The following is a 19,520-nucleotide window of genomic DNA, read 5'->3' as shown; positions in this document are numbered from 1 at the left end:
AGTAAATAATTTTTATAACATTTTTCCGTTTTATTTTTTAATGGAATTAGTCGTGTTTATACTGTTACTTCTCGAACGTAAAATAAAAAAACAAGATTTTAATTAATTTTTTTTTTAATAGATTCTAGTTAGATTTGATAGATTGTACATTTTCACCACTCTTGAAAGTATTAAAAACTATTTAATCTATAAAAAATGTTTTTTGTATTTACTATTTTAATATTTGCTCTCACGGAAACAGTTATGGCGTAATTTTTTCAGCATAAAGGAAAAACGCTCTATAAAATAATTAGCCAGTTTTTCTTTAATGAATTGTGATAAATAATGATGTTTAATAGATAATATATTATTATCAAAATTCCGGGAAGTGAAGTATATATAATCTTTATGAAGCCATTCTGAAATTTTTTCCTTATCTGTTATGGTTTTCGTTTCGCTTGATCATTATTATTTTAACTTTTTTTTGTTCATTTCTAAGAATATTTACTATCTTTTGTTAGTAAATTGAAGAGAAGTAAAATAAGTTGGGTAAGGTAATTATTATTTTTTTTATGTTTATGAAAATAAACTTACTATTTAAAATAATAATTGAACTATTTGAATAAAAGTATATACGAATAAATAATACATATTAATTCTGTATTTTAACGCTGTTTCTTGACGTTTTTCGGTAGATATCATAAGAAAGCAAGCTACCTATTGTAATGGGTATCGTGATTCGACTTCCGGAAAATTTCGATATATTTTCGCGTTTTACATCACCCAGACCCCAAAACTACCGTCAGTTCAAGAGTTTATATATATATATTTCACTTCTTGTGGACACGATAACTGCCGTAATTTTGTGCCGATCACTTTCAAATTCATACATAAAATATAAAGACCAAAAATCTCGGTCGAGTTCGTTAATGGACAAAATCGGACCATGGGGAGGGAGGGCTTTTTCGAAAAAAAAACAAAATATCGTTATAACCTTCTTATTAAGTAAAATATTGAATTCTTTTTAAAGTTCCTACTATTCTTTGGATAAGGATCTAACATTTAATTAGTGTTTTGGTATCACCAACAATTGGCCCAGGTGGTGGAAAAAGTTGGGTTTCGAAGACAAAAAAATCATACTGCCCTTAATAGGCACAGTATCGAATCGGTTTAAAGTGGTCGTTAGTCCTCTAAATATTAACTAAAACTTTTGTCTTTGACAATTTTTGATATGACCAACCTTTACGGCAAGGGATGACCAAAATGTTACTGGAATTGTAACATGGGGCTTGTATGTATGCTGAACATGTGAAACTTTTTAATATGACAATGGTTGCAAAAAAATTTCGTTTGTTTAGCATACGACAAGCCCTATCTTCGTACAATTCCAGCAACATTTTCGTCATCCCTTGTCGTAAGAGTTTGTCATATAAAAAATTGTAAACTCGATCGTGATTTTGGTTCGTTATATTTTATGTATAAATGATAAAGTAATTGTGATTAGAAGTGAAAATTACGGCAGTTATCGTGTCCACAAGAAAGTGAAATATATACACCAAAACCACTGTCAATTAAAAAGTTTATTTATAAATGTATGTATAAACTTTTGCACTGACGGTGGTTTTGGTGTCTGGGGGATGTGAAACGCGAAGATATGTCGAACTTTTCCGGAAATTAGATCTTGGCACCCATTACAATAGGTAGCTTTATTATGAAATCTACCTAAAAGTAACTTAATATATCCAGTTATAAAAACCCGAAAAGGATTAATTTGGAGTTATGTAAATTATCTGTGATTAATGGAATGAAGTATATTTGATGAGATAATCAAATATTATGAATCACAAAGTGATTCAAATGATAATGATGAAGTTTATAAAGCTGTGCACAATTATTCCTGAATTTGCATCGATCTGTCTCTATTATAGTGAATGTAAAATCTAAAGGGGGGTCCTCCCTACAAGCTGCTTCTATTTGCCTCTTCTACCCACTCCTATATCTAGGCATATGGAACACGTGCTACTGGTTGCCAAAAACGAAGACCTCCAAATATCTTCAAACTCTAAAAATATGATACAGAAGGATCTTTTCCAAACTACAATTCACTTTCTTCCTAAACGGCGGTAATAGATGTCCTTCTTGTTTGCGACGCGTGTTTTATTGTGATCTGGAACACGTTTAATCTGTTGGTTTTGTAAAATTCATTAATTTCTTTTTGTGGTTAATTAATATGTTTGTAACCTCAGAAATGAAAGAATTTTCAACGGGTGATTATAACGTGTGTAGTTTTTTGTCTGGTTAAAGGCGCGTTCGTTCAGTTCAATTAATTCACTATAGTTATTATTGTACTCGTGAAAGCTTTGTGTTTATCGGTGTATGTTTTTATTAGTATACTGTGATCTGATGAATTTTATTACGAATGTATTTGACCAATGTATACTTTGACGGCCTTGAAGAGCTTAGAAAAGTCCATACAATGCAAGGACAATTCACTGGGTCAGCATGTCAGTAGCGAAAGGGGAAGTATTATCACTTAGTATGCTATATTAAAGCAACCGTGCGCAATTCAAACACTTAAGCGTTTTGGAAAAGAAAGTTATATAGTCACGGTTCATGCCAGAAGTATATTATTGCATTTTATCGTTTTCATTTCTTTTTGTATTTGCTAGAAGTGCATTGCAATTTAAAAAATTAAAAAAATGTTTTGAAACAAATTTCCGGTAGTTAGAAAAGTGATTCGTAATTATTTTATATTAAGTGTATCTATCATTAGGTTATCTAAATTACTTAAGTATTTTATTTTTATGTCTATTTCATTGGTGAATCGTAATCTCAATTAATGAATAAGGTAAATAACGAACGATGTTTGATAAAATATTAATTAGAATGATAAACACATAATCGATTAAGGATTAACTTTAAACTATTACAACTTGCATTTTTTTCTTTCTTTATTACTGCAATTAAATGCATTTATATTACCCATTGATAGAGTTTATAAAACTGTACACTATTACTCCTGAATTTGTAACGATCTGTCTGTATTATAGTGCATGTAAAATCTAAAGGCGGGTCCTCCCTACAAGCTGCTTCTACTTGCCTCTTCTACTATACTCGTATAACTGGGCTTATGGGACACTGTTACTGGTTGCCAAAAAAATAAGTCCTTCAAAATGATACAGACTTGTATTTATTATTATTATTTTTTTTATTGTTTATTCTGTTGTATTTATTTATGTATTTGAGCAGCTTGCAAATTATTTTCTATCAAATCATTTTGTTAGAAGTTTATAAAATATATTGCAAATTGACTATTTCATTAATTAAATTAATTTTACGTTTATTATGCTAATTATGTTTATTAAGTTCGTTGGAGCTTTAATATTTCTACAGTATTCATATCTTTTTTATAATAAATTTAATAATAATTATAACTATATTATTAAATAATAATTATTACTAATTTACTCACTTTATCTATTTATACAATTTAATTTTTTTATTTTGTAGTTTTTTAGGCTTATAAAGCTCAAAAGAAAACTAATTATTGGTGTGTACGTGCTAAATAGAAATAATTTTCTTAAATAACACCACGTGAAAGAAGATCATTACATTATAGCCTATAATAAATAAACATCTCATTTCATATACTTTTTGTATTGCGTTATTGTTACTATTTATTTATAGCAAAAGCTTAGTTAACATACTTGAAAAAAACATATACTTTCAATTAAATTACTTTATTTACATCTTGAATAAGATAATTTTATTTGTAATAGCAAATTACCAGAACATCTTTCGTTAATATTATAGTGACGTCATAATTAGATACGATGCAGGTCATTGCAAATTAATTGATGTGACTTTTGGAATACACTACTTTGGTTGTTGCTGTGGAAGTCGCGATTTTTCTTTTAAATGCGTTAGTACATTTTTTTTGTCGTTTTGGTGTTTAAATCTTGCAAATAACGATAATTTACTACAGCTTGAGGGTATAGAAATTTACCTTTCATCCAAATTCTTCAATTTTTTAATTGTTATAATCATTCTTTACTGATACTGCTTTTGTTTAATATCATCCTGTTAAAACGTCACTTTATATATATATATTTCATTGTAATATGAAGTTTGTTATGGCGTTTTAACCCGAGATTATATTACGTCGTATCAAGCCATATGGCGCTATTAGATCTCATCTGATTTATCTTGTCCGACATAAGTGGAGATTGTTAACATGTTTATTTGAACCGTAAGCAAGAAAAATATATTGAGAACTTGACTGAGTACTTGAAATTTTAATGATTGATAAAACATTTAGTAAAAAAAAAAGTAGGTAGTGCTACATATTTTCTATGAGTTTTTAGTTTAACATAACTGTAACATAATTTTGTTCTAACCTTATTTAATTTTAGCATCCCATCTAGATAGCGCTATAGCTGTAAAATAGCTGGGAAAGTATTGTAATCGGTCAATTTGGGTATATGCGGTTTTCACCGGATCTTTACGTTTTGACACCTAAGGAACCCAATAAACCGGATGGAAATTTCCGGATTTAATGTTCTTATGTACGTGCGTGTGTGTCCGATGTTGGCGTCTAACTTACCTTATATCTCTGGACCGATAACTGCTGGACCGATTTTCACCAAGTTTTTTCAGATTATTTCTATATATGCGGCATTGATACCATTAAAATTTCAACTTAAAAGATCAAGGGGTGAGGTTGCAGAGGGAGATTTCGTTTAATTAAGGTCATATTGTTCTTAGACATATTTGTTAACAATTAAAAAATAACAATATTTGCAAAAATAGTTTGCAAAATCCGCACCCTCAGCCCAAAAAATTCTCTAAACTACTGCTGTGTTGTGGAGTCACAGGTGAACGGTAGATTAAATATATGATTAATATTTGAAGAGTAAAAAAAGTAACTCGGTCTGGCCGGGTTTCAAACTCTGATCTCCCGGTTGAATCGGTACCTGGTGCGTTAAGCCTTGCGGCTATACCAGTGTACCGATCGTACAAGCGAAATTTATTCTATGTAAGTTGTGAAATTACATTTAGTTAGTACTGACCGCTAGTAGTACTACATCTGGGTGTAATAAATACTGTATGCACGCGCGCACTTTATTTAGAATCATTGAATTAAATAAATGAAAAAATAGTATATATAATAAAATGATAAATATGTTTAATTAAGTTGTGTGTGTAAGCCGTATATGAGAAACAACCTACAGTTGTAGGTCTTTGACGGAAAAGTCCAACTGTGTTGTCATTTTTTTTTTAATAACAAACTGTTGTAGAATCAGCTTATTTTATGGATTGATGTATTTCTGTTCTTAAAAATGAAATGAGATAATTTACAAAAGATCAATTAAAAATCTATTAAGAATGTTCTTGTACCAGAATAAGTTTTGAAATCTCGCCAATGTTTATTTGTGTCTTCATCATGACACATTAATTGATAAAATATATTTTTTTTAAAAATGGATTTTTATTGTTCTGTATCATCCAATTATTAATGTCAAGTGATAAAATATTTATGAAATCGTTGTTTTATACTATAATGGCTATTTTACATTACTTTATGTTATTTTAATCTTTATTGGTTAAAATACGTTTAATGGTTCAATAATTTAAAAAAAACGAGTCGAACTGTTGCAAGTGTCATTTTCCTGATAACTTTGAAATAATAATTAATTATATTGACCGTTATTTATTTAGAAATGATTTTATTAGTATTATTTTTATTTATTACCAAATAATGTAATTATATTAGTTTCTGATGCACGTCTGTAGCGAGTTCATTTTATATAGATTGTTTTTAATGTGCCGATTGAACTTAATTTCTGTCAGTGAAGCTTTATTTTAAACTTATTATTATTTTTCATACCAAAACTTGATTTAAAAATAGGTATTCGTCTCACTCACTCTCTATCTCTATCTCTCTCTCTCTCTCTCTCTCCCCCCCCTCTCTCTCCCCCCCCCTCTCTCTCTCTCTCTCTCTCTCTCTCTCTCTCTCCCTCTCTCTCTCTCTCTCTCTCTCTCTCTCTCTCTCTATATATATATATATATATATATATATATATATATATATATATATATATATATATATATATATATATATATATATATGTGTGTGTGTGTGTGTGTGTGTGTATGCGCACGCACATAAGCGCATGCACATACGAAAACCTCTGTTATACGAATTTTCTTTTTAAAAATTATAAAGGAGGAGGTACGCGTTATCCGATGATAAAATAACGGAATGAATCGTCTAGCTAAAATATTATTTTCTGATTTTACCTCATAGATGAATTCATTGATTTAAATATTCTTGCCTCATTAAATACCAAAACAGTGGGATTCATAATAAAATATAATAACAAATATTTTATTAAAATTTCCTAATGCTTATATTATAAACTTCCGTTTATGTTAACGATTGGACATCGGTTACGAAACTTTTCCGTTCATATTCTCTACGATTAATTATTTGCTCTGTATTTATTTTATCTTTTTTTTTTATTCAAAAAATAAAATAAATTTTTATCGGGTGGCTGCAATTTATTCGTTATCTTTTTTTAAAGATTATCTCGTATACCTAATTGGCGGGGGAATGAAATCGGAGACATAGGTCAACTCGATTGTTTTGATTGTGTTTTCTAAAAAAAAAAAAACAACTTAACATTCTTAGAATTTCATTGTAATCCAATTATTTAATTTGTCAGTATCTGTATTCATAAAACAAATTATATATATCTTTTAAACGTTTTAAGAAATTATATTGAAACAAAAATAATTAGTCGTGTTGGATCGATTACGATTTCTCAACCTTTACCTTGATGATTTAATTCACCAGAGAAGCTTGTATCTATTTGAAATAAAATTTAAATTTAAAAGTACTTTAAAAATTGTATATCTTCAGATTCTATTTAAAACAATGATCTTTATTTCATTTTTTTGTAATTAAAAGAAAGAACAGAGGGAAATTTCCATAAAAGATGTATTATGTCTTATGTTGACCCCTGATTTGTTTGTTCTGTTTATGTCTCGTATCCTGAAAAATAATCTTCAAATCTTATTGGCCGATTGTATCCAATCAGTAGTTCCGTTTGTTCATAATTTTATTTCATAACCATTTGATTAAACTAAATTAAAAAGGTTTAAGTTGTTAGCCGCAAATTTTTGCTTTAAAAATGTGCTTATGTCATTCTACTTGATCTCAGAATGGTAAATTAGATAGTTCTATAAAATTGTGATTGCTGGAATTTATATATTTAACGTCATGATAACGTATACTGTTAGCAAATTAAGTAAAAATGTTACAGATTTAATATCCTTTTATAATTTTATGTTTCCAATAAATCTATGTGTTTTACAGCATTCTATTCGTTGAAATAATAATCAAAGCAGTATAATTTTTTATTTATTTTAATTTAAAAATTAACGGTTGGCCAAATATATTTATCAAAGTTAATCTTAACAGCAGAATTAGATTTTTGTTTGTTTTGTTCTTTTTTAATTTTATTTAAACATTATTTTATTTATTGTAGCAGTTTCATATTGTACACCATATCATCAATAGTAATAGATTTTTACTTCCTTGTACGAAGTAAAGGAAGTATATTATCGTGAAAACTTTCGGTTTTCAGTAATCAATGGAAATATCCATTTTGACCTTCCTTGAATCCATTTTGACTAGTTTCGGCCTTACGTCTGTACGTATGTATATCGCATAACTCAAAAAAGATTAGCCGTAGAATGTTGAAATTTTGGATTTAGGTCTGTTGTAACATCTAGTTGTGCACTTCCCCTTCTGATTGAAATCGATTGGATCCAAAAAGTTAGGATTTTGGACTTTTTCTTAACTGCAAATAAGTCATTGAGAGCTTTTCAACGATATATCGTAAGTGGTACTTATTTTTATTGGTTCCTGAGTTATAGCCAAATTAAATTTTAATTAATGAAATACTTGGATCTTAGCAGGGGAAGGCACATCGGTTCAAATCCGACTTCATCTTATTTTTTCCTTTTTTTAAAAATTTAAATATAACGTTTATTAATAATTAATTATTAACCTCTGATTGTAAAAATGTTTTACAATAAGTAATAATTTAATCATAATAAAAGAAAAAAATATCGGAAGTCATTAATGAAATAAAATTTTAATGTACTTTTAAAAATGTGTATATGTAATTTAATAAGCGTACAAGAAAGTCATGTGGTGTCCGTAACAAATTTTTTTTGTAAAAAGAGCATCCATGCCCTTTCAGTCGAAATTAATTTGGATTTTTAAGTAAAATTGAAATTAAAATTATAACTTTAAAAAAATTGCGTGTTTCAGACGAAATAGTGCTTCCCACGAAATCTCTTACAATGATAAATGAAATAGTGTATAATACGAACAAATTTTAATTTACAATAGGCCTCTCTTATCCGAGCTAATTGGGGGTGTTGCCAGCTAGGATAATGGAATCCTCGGTTAAAAGTGACTGTTAGACTTTCGTTCTTGAAGTTGGGCAACAAAACATATTAATATCGAATTTGTAGCAGAATTAGCCACGAATTAAAAATTGCTATTTCATTATTATTATTTTATTTTACTTTATTTATTATAATAAATTCTATCGTCACTAATCACTTCCACATCGACTTACATAACTTAGTTGGATTTATTAACGAAAACGTCTGTCACCTTTTTTTGTCTTAACTCAGTAACACGGCCCATAGCAGCGAGATCACGTCAGTTTCGTACTACCTTAAAGAAACATAGTTTCGTTGTTCTAAATATTGGAGCGCTTTTGTGAGATATACTTTCCCTTCGTTGTGGCTAATTATTTGATTTTCAACCATTGGTTCGTCTTCGTTACTGGAGATTTTATTGACCTCTTTTTTCATACACGTAAACAACATAACAAACTACAATGTATTACAGTACAGCTGATGCACACTTACGAAATGTAGACCTATCTTTACGCATATAGTAGATAACAGAAACTAAACAGAATTATTGTTTTATTGTTCTGCTTTACTGCCACGTGCTGAAAATATGTAAGACTATTTACTACACAATAATAATTACGTACAACGAATAATCTTCAGTAATATGCTATAATAAAATCAGACATTTTGTACCTGAGGCTAATTATGGATTATAATTATGAATGATTTATAGTATACTGCAAAGATGGCATGCCTTAGCGGGATTCGACCCCGCAACCGCCGGGTGAAAAGCCGAGGCGCTACTCGACCACCGCATCCGGTCATCTCAGTTAAATATTTTTTATTTCTCGGAAACTACATACCTTATACTACTTCTCTATATAATCGCACATGGATTAAGACATTTATCGTAGCGATACACCAGCTTCAATATACCCTCGTCGTATACTTCTGTCGCCAGTCCATTTAGCTACTGATTAACAGCATTTTAAGTTCATCGTCACCCGTGAATCGCTTACCGTTCAAAAATTCTTTCAACTTCTACAAACAAATGGTAATCAGAAGGAGCTAAGTCTGGACTATATGGTGGGTGATCGTAAATCTCCCATCTAAATTTTCTCGGTAAATCACGTATCGGTCTGGCAACATGTGAACGTAAATTATCGTGCAGCAGAACGACGCCGCCAGTCAGCTTACACGTCGCCGATTTTGAATGGTGCGCCGTAACTTACGTAGAGTTTCGTAGTAGGCTTCTGCACATATAGCCAGCCGTTCCACGTGGCAGGAAATCGATCAGCAGTATGCCAGACTGATCTCAAAAGACTGTGGCCATCAGTTTGCGTCCAAATGGGTATGTATGGCTTCACCTTTGTCGGTCTGGTTGGTGATTGACGATGACGCCGTTCACGTGATTGCCGTTTTCTCTCTAGCATGTAATACGAAATCCATGTTTCATTGCCGGTAACAATTGAATTAAGGTACTCATCGCCTTTTTCTGTGTAGCGCATCAAAAATTCCAAAGCACATCGCAATCGGATTTGACGTGCGGTATTCGACGAGCGCAAACCTTTCTGAAGCCTAAATGGTCATGAACAGTGCGACCGATAACAGCTCATGAAACATCAGGAAAAAGAAGGGCCAGGTCGAATGGAAATCGTTGAGCGACGATCTTTTCTGATTTCATCATCAACGCGTTTCAATAAGTCTTCTGTGATTATCGAAAGCCTCTCCGAACGTTCCTCATGCACATTAATTCTGTTATTTCTAAACCTTTCACGCCGTTTTCGGACGTTTCTTTCATTCATTACATTATCGCTGTACATAGCAACCAACTGCCTATGAATTTCAGCCGGTTTAACGTTTTGATGGTTTAAAAAACGTATGACCAAGTATTTCACAGCCGGCGGCAACATCGATTTTCCTATTTATTTTATAACGTAATAACTCACATGTAATCAAAGATACTACAACGCAACAACTAACAACAGACAACAATGCACTGGGTACATTACCGGCGTGGCCATGAACGACACAGATTCGCCAACCTTAAGGAGAGAAATTTCCCAGTGGTCTGTATTTTATAGAACCGTAGTTTTATTTTATTATACTATAACATTTCTTCTTGTAACTTTTCCATTCATTTCTGTAATTCACTCTCAAAAGGCTAAAGGATGATTTAAAAAAATTAAGCTCATTTTTCTTTTTGGGTTGTATTTTAACCTGAATGTTTTATGCTTGTGTGAAATGCTCAAAAGAAGAAATTTCTGTTTACGTGGTCAATTTGGAAGTTATATCTTCAGCTTCAATCGTTTTTCGGCCATTTTTCCGAGAAATAATCATTTCAATAGTAAACGATTTTACTTTTAAATTAAATTTATACAACTCAAGAGAAAGAACACTGATGTGTATCTTATCTTAAATAAAATAGAAAATATTTATTTTAATTAAAAATAATTTTTTATGATAAACACATTCGAAATAAAAGTTTTTTTACATAATTATTATTACGTACTACAAAAATCTGATGTGGACACCAGATGATTTCCCTGTACGCCTATTAAATTATATATATTTTTAATTACATTTTTTTTTTTTTTTTTTTTTATTCAATTATTTACTGTAATTTTTTACAATCAAGAGGTTAATATATTTAATTTAAATATATTGATTAATAAATCAATATATTTAAATTAAAAAAAAAAGAAATGAAGTTGGATTCGAACCGATGTGCCCTTCCCCTTGTAAGATCCAAATATTCATTAATTAAAATTTTATTGGGCTATATCTCTGGAACTAATGAAAATAAGTACCACTAGGATGTATCGTTTAAGCTCTCAGCGAGGGCTAATTACTGCAGTTAAGAAAAAGTTGAAAATACGTTTTTTATTTTGGGCTTTTTTGGACACGTTTGGTTCAGTCGATTGCAATCAAAAGGGTAGGTGCACAACTGTATGTTATAATAGTCCTAAATTCGAAATTTCAACATCCTACGGCTAATCGTTTTTGAGTTATGCGAAATACGTACATATACGACATGCCGAAACTAAACAAAAAGGATATTCCCGTGAAATCTGAAAACCGAAATTTTTTGCAGTTACAATACTTCCTCACAAGGAAGTAAAAAACTATACTTTTACACCTTAGAAATTATTATTTTTCACACCGCAGTTACTGCAGGTTTCTTGTACTGAATGTACTTTTCGGACTGTTTCTTTCTTACGCAAATGAATTGTTCTAAAATTAGTTTTTTATTATTTATATTGTTATTACTATGCGTATTTTTTGTCATTCCACTCATCAAGAAGAACGTCTCCGATATTTTATTTTCGTTTTAAAAATAAATATTTTTGACGAATGGATAATTGTGAAATTTGTTGTAAACAGAAAGACTTTGGTCCGGACACGTCCAATTGAGCGAGGTCTATGACGAAAATCTCGTTGTAATGAATTCACATGTCAAAACTAAATGCAGTACTATACGTTTTGCAAGAAAACTGTTGCCAACGCACTACTGCATTCGTTTAAATACTTGTAATTAATAATCTGGTTATTTTACGTAGAGGAAACTTTAAAATTCGTTATTTATGTACTTGAAAATTAACAATTTTAACGTTAAAAATAAATATAGTTATTAATTAGATACAACCAGTTTATAAATTTGTAATACCTGAAGTAAAAATTTTATTGTGTAAAATTCCCTGTACGTAAGTTAATTTTCTTTTCGTATATAAATTTTTTGGACATATGTTTTACTTTTACATTATTTAATGTAAGAAATGTCCTGTTGAAAACTTACCGGCTTCCTAGAAAAAGTAAGTCACTAGTTTATATTTGAAAATAACCAACCTATCTGAATAAATTGTTCGTTTATTTCCCAAACAAATGTTACCACGCTGTATTATTGACAATTTTTACATTTAAATGCATAATAGAGTTTCTTACAGATACTAATACATAAGATTGGGGTAGCTCAGGTTGAACGGGGTAAAAATGTCACATGACACTAGTTTGTCCGTTATGGAAAATCTATATATATATATTTAGATCTAAATTATGTAAAATATATGAACTAATCGTAAAACGAAAATTTGAAACGTTGAGTCATTAAATTATTCATAGGTTTAGCAAGTAAAAAAAATCACACTTAGAAATCACGACTAATTCACGATAACTTCAGCTTTAGCTCCTATTATTGCAGATATTGCTGAAGAAAAATTGCATTAATGAAATAAAATTGCTTTTGATAATAAAATAAAGCTGAAAACTGTAGGTTGTTTCTAATGTACGACTTGCACACACAATTTAATTTAAAATATTCATCACTATATTTAAATATATTATTTTTTCGTGTATTTAATTCAGTGATTCTAACTAAAGCGCGTACGTATACTGTATGTAATTCGCCCGGGTGTGGTGGTACTTTCGAAGACGGTCGGCATTAACTAAACTAATGTAATTTTACAACTTACATAGATCAAATTCCGCTAAAATAGCGGCCGGCGTATTGCTGTGCACATAGGCTGACGGCTGGCCTACCGCGCTATTAACTATCATAAAAAACTCTGACAATATACTGCATTCTATGTTAGTATACGGAGTCTAACGAGATGTTCTCTAAAGGAATGAATATTGACTATACTGTTTCACCAGTCTATCATTCTATCTCTCCCGCACGCAATGTGCACAGCTTTTTTTTCCTGTTTAGCCTCCAAGAATTACCGTTCAGGTATTACTTCAGAGGATGATATGTACGAGTGTAGTCTTTTACAGTCTCAGTTCGATCATTCCTGAGATGTGTGGTTAATTGAAACCCAACTATCAAAGATCACCGGTATCCACGATCTAATATTCAATTCCGTGTAAAAGTTACTGTGTTTAACTGGTCTTATACTAGTACTTACTGTACTGTCTTATACTAGGACTTGAACGCTGGAATTGCAAAAAAATTGCAAAAAATGTGCAATTTTTTGAAAATCGAGTTGATTTTCAGATCAGTTGATTTGGGAAGACACGTTCACCGCTACCTAATCCGGAGGGATGTGTACAGCTATTATACGCCGCCCGCTATACAGGCAACATTCTGGTATAGCCGCAAGACTTAACGCATCAGGTACTTAGTCGACCTGATGCGTTAGTCGAATTTTTTTTGCAATTAATGTTATTTTTTAATCGTTAACATATGTGTGTTAAGAAAAGAAAAAAATTGACCTTCATTTGGCGAAATCTCGAGATACTGAGGGTAACCTTGCTCTACTGCCTCACCCCCTTGACCTTTAAGTTGAAAATTTAATGTCTTCAGTGCACCATATATAGAAATAATATGACCGCGTTTGATAAAAATCTGTCCAGTAGTTCTGGAGATATCAGGTGACGTAGAGTCCAACACTTAACACACACATGTACGTGTGAACATTAACAACAGGCAAATTTCCATTCGGTTTTTTGGGTTCAAAACGTGAAGTTCCAGTGAAACCGCAATGAACAAATAGGACCGATTACAATACTTTCCCGTTTAGATAAATTCCAGCAGGGAAAGTAAAAGCAGAGGGAAATAAAATGCTTTGGATGATAAAATGACTATTGGAAGGTTGTGTGTGTTGTACATACATTTCTTTTAACTATTGGAACGGAGTTGATTTTACTTAATTCATTTATGATAATGTACAGTTAACGGAATGATTACTAGCGATACCAGTACAGTATTTTATCGTTTACTGAGACGTGTGTTTTATATGTAAACTTATGAATGTTGTCCTAATTTGGTTAAGTTACCTGCCTTCAGATATGCTTGCTACAAGTGTGACCTCATGTTTTAATAGGCTAACATTGTGATGGTGATGTCATTATCTTGCAGGCAGTTTATTATTAATTCCAGGAAATTCTAGTTACTAACGGATTTTTTTTTATTAATAACTGCTTTGGTAGAAGTTTTTCCTTATTTTATCGTGGATTAACTTTTTTTATTTATCTTTACCACAGTAATAAATTTAGTTGGGTTATCATAAATTAATAAACAAAACCTAATGAACGAGTTGCTTATAAATTACAACTTTTTTGAATTGATGTAAGAATCTAATGTAACTTTTTAACTGCGAAAAATTTTCATGGATGTACATCTCGATAACATAGAGACATCTCGATAACATAGATGAACTAGCCGGTCAGGGCTCGCTTCGCTCGTCCGACAGTCTAGCCGGGAGGCTGTGCCTCCTGGACCCTCGACACTTTCGTATCCTCATGTTTGTGAGGTTATTAAGTATATTACTGAAATTTTTTAAGAAAATAAATATTAGCTTTTCGCAGCGATGAAATTATTGTAGTGATTTTTTAGCTACCCCTCCATTTATTGATCCCCAACTTTGCCTTTCATTTATCGCTCCATCTAACTGGTCAGCCAAGCATAGCTTCCCTCTGCTCTTTGGGGCGTAAATGGAGATTTAGTTTTTAAAAACTGATATATTTTATCGTAATTGTGTAAAAATACATAATTTTAACTGTAGTTATAAAATTCACTAAAATTTTACAAAATAATTGTAACTCTTTTCCACATGACCCATAAGGTACAACCAAATGTGCGTTTCGTATAGTCTTGAAAATATTTTCAACACACCATTCATTTTTGCGCGGCTCACATTAACCGTGAATTACCAAAAATTACTGTAATTAAATTTTTTTTACTATTTTTTTTCGGTACTTTAATTCATTTTGATTTCTCATTTCTATTTCATAATTTTAATGTTTGCCCGTGTACTACTAGCAAATATGCTGTTCGAATTTTTAAAATTGGTGGTACTGTTCCGAAGATGTAAATAAATTTCGGAGAAATAACGGATAACCGAATAACACCCAGCGTACTTTTTTTTATGCAAACGTTAGCACTCAACGTGGTAAAAAATAAGCCGAATTTCTGAAATTGGTCATACCGTCTCGTAGATCTAACTGAATTTCGGAATAAGAGAATAATTGAACAACCGGATAATCGAGAGTATAAAAGGAAAACATAAAACCACCCTTGCAATAAATAGAAACTTTTTGCCGAATTAGATTTATTTGTATCTCTATGGGGGTCTTGCATTTCAAAGAAATCAACTCCTTTTTAAAAGCTTTTATTATTTAACTCGCTTTAGGAATAATCAAATCTTGCAACTGCTATATCTTTTGATCTATCGTATGAAAATCAAAGAAATTTGGTACACGTATGTAACTTCGATGACAATACAGCACTACGGTGTCGGAATTTGATATGACCCACCCCCACGTGCTACCCCTATCTTAATTCATGCTTTTAGTTGAAAATTTTCATTTCTCATGAACTATCGTATGAAAATGATTGAAATTTGTTACACGTATGTAACTTCGATGTGTAAAAATAAATATTTTTCCTTTTTTTAGTTTAAAAAAAAAAATACAAAAAACCAAAAATTACAAAAATATATTTCATTACGTATAAAAAACTATTTTTTAAAAAAGCTTTTTTTAACTAATATTAATATTAACATTAATAAAAAAAGGAAACAAATTAGAAAAACTATCTAAAAAGTAAAAAATAAGAAGTAAATAAAATTGAGAATTTTAAACCAAAAAATATAATATATTTAGAAAATATTATAAAATTTAGAAATCTTGCACAAAGTTATTACATTTTGACGGTAATCTGAAAAATTATTAATTATTATCATTATTATAATTGTAATCGTAATTATGAATTCATTAAATAAAAATTCATAATAAATAAAAATGAAACTTTTAGGGGAAAGGGTGCGTTCAATTTGGCTTAGATTACAAGCAGAATTCGAAGATGAACTTCAACTATGTGAGAACAAGTAGAAAGAAAGCGAGTGGGTGCATTTTCCCAGATTGTTACTTGTAGCTAGTCAGTCTCAATTGGAGAGGTTCCAGCAGACCTTCCCGCCTCCTCGCGTCGTTATTGAAAATGAAAATGAAGATTAATTGTTATAAAAATAAATGTTGTGTTGTTTTTTTAAATAAATCATAAAAACTGCGCCACGCTTTTATTTAATTAAATATTTTCATTACTTTTAATTTTAAAATTTAATAATTATTACATTTATTTATTAGATATTTATATAATTTATTTTTTACTTTTCAGTGCATTTAAATATTTGTTAATATATTATATTTTTTTGTCTAAAATTCTGTTTGATTTAATTCTTATTTTTTTACTTTTAGAGGGTGTTTCTAATCTGTTTCCTTCTTTAATTAATGTTAATATTAATATTAGTTAAATAAAAGCTTTATTAAAAAATAGTTTTTTATTTGTAATCAAATATATTTTTGTATTTTTTATATATATATATATATATAGAGAGAGAGAGAGAAAGAAAGAAAGAAAGACAGGCAAGACCAGGCCATTTAATAGTGGTTGCGACAGTTAAGTTGGTTAAAAGGAGTGGTTGATGATAATTAAAAAATTAAAAGTAAACACTTACTATATCGTATTATTTATGAAAATATTACTTGAATGAAAGAAAGACGAGTACATAATTATTTGATCATAAAATAACAGCTTTATTGCTGTTATATAATACTTTTATGTTTTGACATAATTGATTTTATGTCTTCAGTTTAGTCGTAGTGTTTTGTTTTTCTTAATAGATATAAATAGCTCTTATTCCTGTCAGTAAACAATTAAAGGAAGGGTGGATATGTTTTATAAAAATTCAACTAAAATGTTTTGTAGATTACGAGAAAGATAATAATGCCATCAAAAGTACATTTGATAATAATAAAACTAATATTGTTTCTCTTTTAAAACTTTTTAGTGTTCTTCCTTATCTATTCGATTTTTTAAAATAATTTTTCCTCCTTTAAACCGAAGCGCAGTATAACTGTGATTGATTTTTGTATGTAACCGCAGAGATAAGGGTAAACTTTTAAATCGTTTAAAAAAGTTTTTTCATTTAAATAAAAAGGTCAAATTTACAAATAAAATCTAGATTGACTTTATTATGCATCTAACAATATATTTTAGGACAGAATTTGAATTTGAACGAAGTTTTATAACTTTTTATTGGTTTAGCAAGTTTGTTGGAACATGTATTTATTATTTTTTTTAGTTAATACGTAGGTTTTTTTGTATTCTGTAACATTATGCTGTAGTTTTTTATTCAACAAAATTAGGTTGAGGAATTTTATTTATGTCTTATTTTAATGTAGTCATTATTTTTAATTTTAATTTAAAAAATTTTCAATGTATTTTTTTACTACTATTTATAGTTTAGCTTTGTAAAAACATACAAAAATTGATTTTATTTTATTAAAATTTTGATCTACTATGTGCTCTTAAATTTTGATGGTAATATATGTTTATCAACACCAGTGAATAAATATTAGAAAAAGTTTGACACTTTTTAGTTAAACTTCGTTAAAATAATATTCTGCTTTATGCCATTATATTATGAAGTTAAATTACTATTATTATTACCTAGTCTTTTCTCCCTCAAATTAGATATCTATTTTTCTTTAATAGTTTTAAAATATTGTAACCTTATAATTAGGTTATCTAAGGAATATTCCTGAGGAGGTTATAACTTCGTTAATTGCGGTTATAAAAATATATATTCCACATTAAAACATGTCCTGTTTTATATTAATTTGATATTAAACGTAATAAACAGTTTTTTTAATTGAAATTAATAAATTTTCACCATTTATAAACTATTACAAGTAGTTATTTAAAGAGAAACTAAGAGATTAATTAATTAAAAAAACTTTGTACGTTGTGCCGACGTAGCCTAGGCTTTCGTAGAAAATATAGATGTTCAAAAAGTGAAGCAACATTATATGAAAATGAGTAAATTATAATAGTAGTTGAAAGTGGACTCCATTATGCAGTTAACATTGTTGAATACGACATTGCATGCTCTTAAACACATGTTGTAACGTTTGTTGAGGAATTGCATCGACACGTCGTTCAATTTCGCTCTAAATTTCGGGAACTGTATAAGGATGAGTTTTGTAAGCGGCATCTTTAAGGTATCCTCACAATAGAATTTCAGGAGGAGATAGATCAGGAGACCGAGGTGGCTACACCTTCGAAATCATTCGCCCATGAAAACTATGATCCAAAAAAGTCATAGTGTTGTTAGCTGTATGAGCCGTAGCATTGTACTGCTCAAACCACATGTACTCTAGCCGATCTGCAGGTATAGTGTATACAAATTGTTACACCATCTGTGTGTAGCGCTCACTGTTCACTGTGCGATGAAAGAATGTCATGAAGATTCGCTTACGTGACACTGCACAGCAAACTCCCACTTTTTTCCGTGTAGCTGATGTGGATTTTCCGTACACCAAATGCGTAGCGGAACCAATCAGTGTGGAACCATGCCTCTTCTGACCAAAACCAATCATCGAGTTCTTTTCCATCTGGCGTTACAGATGACATGAACCGCTGACAGAAAGTTACGTTTTTTCAGTGTCTGCAGTTACTCGTGAACAACACGAATTCTGTACAGATTCATCTTTATATACGTGTGGGATGCTGTGCGGGCCCTACCAACGGATAGTCTAGATAGGCTTCACACAGACTTCTTGGGACTAACAGAATATTCAGCTTGCACGTCGATCAACTTTTCTGTGTTTGCACTTTCGGCTGGCTCTGCCGGATTCTCTTTCTCTTGGAACTTATCGTACAGCCGCTTGATGGAGGACATATTTGGTGCATCCACATCATACTTTTCTGTAAAGGAATTCTGAGTCTGGGCATAACTGTCACATCTGATGTATTGGGAAACAATGAATATTCTCTGCTGCATTCTGTAACCTATTTTTCCCCCAATTAAACACTCAACAAAAGAAGGAAACATTCCTCCATAAGGTTTAATCACTGCATTATACAATATTGTACAATGGGAAAAATATTAATATTTTTGTGAGCCCAATAACCTTTTTTACTGTACAAAATAATTATAATTGCTTTAAAATTTAATTATTTTCAACTTATTTATTTTTAGTGTAAGTGTAGATATAAAAGCCACGGAGCCTTGCCGGTCTTCGTGACGCGAGTGGTAGCGTCTCGGCCTTTCATCCGGAGGTCTCGGGTTCGAATCCCGGTCAGGCATGACATTTTATACGCTACA

The sequence above is a fragment of the Lycorma delicatula genome, chromosome 2 (assembly GCF_047948215.1).
Source record: "Lycorma delicatula isolate Av1 chromosome 2, ASM4794821v1, whole genome shotgun sequence".
Classification (NCBI taxonomy): Eukaryota; Metazoa; Arthropoda; class Insecta; order Hemiptera; family Fulgoridae; genus Lycorma; species Lycorma delicatula.
This window is presented reverse-complemented; position numbering follows the sequence as displayed.